The sequence below is a fragment of the Verticillium alfalfae genome, genomic scaffold (genome assembly GCF_000150825.1).
Source record: "Verticillium alfalfae VaMs.102 supercont1.10 genomic scaffold, whole genome shotgun sequence".
NCBI classification, from domain to species: Eukaryota; Fungi; Ascomycota; class Sordariomycetes; order Glomerellales; family Plectosphaerellaceae; genus Verticillium; species Verticillium alfalfae.
Window position 1 is genome coordinate 978,688 of NW_003315029.1, and position 2,944 is coordinate 981,631.

Consider the following 2,944-nt stretch of genomic DNA (forward strand, 5'->3'; position numbering starts at 1 on the left):
CGCTCGCGGCGGCTGGCGCCCGTCGTGGGCGACAGGCTGTCCAAGTGGAAACTCTGGCTGCAGAGGCCCGAGGCAGTGAGGAGGGGCGCGCCTTACGAGAACCCGCACTTCCTGGCCTTCTGAGCGAAGCTGCGCCGGCCAAGCCCCGTGCCCTCCCTCGAAGAAAAGTGGTCCACCACCACCCCCGGCAGCCGGAAGCCTTGGGGGGGGGGAGGATGGGTTGCTACAGATGGGGACGCGGGCAGTTCGGGAAGCATGAACCGCCAGTGTGTATGAGTATGACCAACAACGGCGGGGGAGGGTGTGTGTAGGGGATTAGAATGCGGCGTGAAAATGGCGTGTAAGGCGTGGACACGACCGACGGCATTGGACAACCACGGTGGTTGAAGACACGGATGGACCGGATAACGGATGGGATGGGCTTTCGGCATGGACAGCCCTTGGGAAGGGCCTGGTGTAACGGACATGACGGGCGCAACCTCACAGAGGCACCCGGCATGTTTTTTTTTTCGGGGCTCTACTATTTTTTTTTCCTTCCATATTTAAGTTTTAGCGAGCGATTGCTTTCGAATCACATTCCCCCAGGGAGTCCACGCAGCATCGCCTGACGTTCCCGGATTCAACCATGACAACCATGTTGCTCCTCCGCCTCGTAGCCCCGGGGCCTTCCGGGGGCATGTTACCTCTGGTCTCTGTGCAGAAACCTAGGAGAAGTCATTATCCGAAGTTACCAGCAAACATACGACTGGGTAGTAGCAGCAGCAGCAGCAACAACATGGCGAGCGCCCGGCAGTGAAGGGTGAGACACGATGAGCAGCATGTCACGAAGCTTGTTCGTTGCACTGGCCATGATCCATATCCATCCATCTTGCGCGCACAGCCAGCCAGCCAGCCAGCCAACCAGTCACAGTAGGCCGAGGACAATGCTTGCCAAGAGTCTCGAGAAAATCACAAGGGGACCAGACGCAAACCTTATTCACAGCATCGCGGCGTCGGAGGAGCCTGTCAACGGCGCCCGAGCCACCCGCCCCTGGACAGTACTGTACCGTACTACAGCTACCCCAGAGCGCCTCGCGGCGGAACTCACCGCGCTACACCTGCTCGAACCCCAGCAGAGCAGCTCCGTTGCCGACCTTCTGGCTCTCATCTATTTGCTCTCATCTCAGCATGATTTGGGTTGCTCGTGCTCCACCGGTCATGACCGAGACGTGCAAAGTCGGCACGTAAATAGTGACTTTTCGCGGCAGGACCCGAGTCTCGCATTTCCGTACGACGGCTACAAGGCTAACAGGGCAAGGAACGTCATGATCCATGAATCTCTCTCCCTCTCTCTTCTTCTCCTCCTTCGAGCTGCCGAAAGCACTGCGGTCTCTAGCTTCACCAGCCATACATCAGCAGATTGTCATGATTACCAAGAGGATCGGTGAGCGTGGCTGTGCCGCTCCTTGAACCTGGCATGGTACAGCATGGCATGGCATGGCATGGCATGGCATGGCATGGCATGGCATGGCATGGCATAAAGGTAGGTAGTAATAAAAGGGGGACGCATGTTCCAACCGCTTGAAACTTTAGGCCTCTGGCGTCTTGGCGCCCACAGCCTGTTGAGGCGGACATGGTGGCGCGGATGCCATGTGCCTCGCTCGCAGCGCAAAGCCAAAGACCAAGTAGAGTAGGAATTGGTATGAGAAGGTTCAGGCAGAGCAACCTAGCCACAGAAAAAAAGTGTCATCGTCTGCTTTAACATTGCAACGCCAGGCAATGTAATATGCGTAAGCTTCTCTGCTTCCCTGAATGGGTGGGTTATCTCGGCTGTGTCTTTTTTTGGCGCGTGGTCAGTTGATTTGGGAGTGACATTGACGACCCGACTGCAAATGCCGGCTGTGCAGTGTTGCTTGTGCTTGTATGCGTGTGTGTGTGTGTTTGTGTGTGCATGACTGTGGTGCGCTTCTTCCTTCGCCCTACCTGTGTCGTGTCCACGGCGGCTCGTCAACGGTGCTCGTTCGTACGAGCTGCTATACTGTCGGCTGATGCAGTCATTTGCTATGCCCGAAGATCCAATCCGAAAGCGAGGTAGACGAGACAGATGCTCACCTCATCCCGTCATCCACGGAATGCCGTGAGTTTGTGCGCCGATCGACTGGCTGGTCGGAATTCAAGTTGGACCGCCTCACGACCCTCCCACCCCTGACTCGGTCTCGGGTTGCTCATCAGAACGCCAGCCCCTCCAACTAACCCCCCCATTCACGAGTCTACCCTAGAGACAATGGGTCGAAAAAGAATGCCGACTGCAGTGAAGGACCCCTGACTGGTCCGCCGCCAAGAATATTCCTGGCTTGGGCCCGGCGCCCTATTCTACTAAAAATCTCTCGGCACCCATCGTGTGCCAGCCCCCCATTGCCCACCATGTCCGCTGACACAGGCGCCTGGCGTGTGCCATCGTACAGGGCTGTGCACTGCAGATTACTTGGCTGCCTGGCCTTGGGCTTGGGGTGGAGAGAGAGAAGGATAGCAGGAAGAGCGTGAGAACACGAGACGGAGAGAGAGAGAGAAAGAGATGGAGAGTGAGAGACAAAGAGCGCTGACGTTGACATCATTTCCTTGCCAGAGCCAAGCCCCCCCCCCCGGTCCCCCTCGTCTGCCGTAAAAACAGATGCCTAGAAACGGAAGCTTCCTACATTACCTCACCTCTTACTGCTGGTTTTCTCCGCGTATATTCTCCGCGAACGCGCACCCGCGCGTATTAATCTGAATCTGACGGACCTTGCCACCTCGATCTCAACTCGTTGAAATGAAGTGAGGCCACCATGGCGGGATAAAGCATCTATGTTCTGAATGTCAGTACCGTCCAGCGTAGGATCCCGCCTTGAAGTCGAGACCTCGGTTTCCTCGTGAGTTAAGCAGTCCGCCCTCTTCATGTTACCTTGCTCTCTTTATTTTCTTTTCA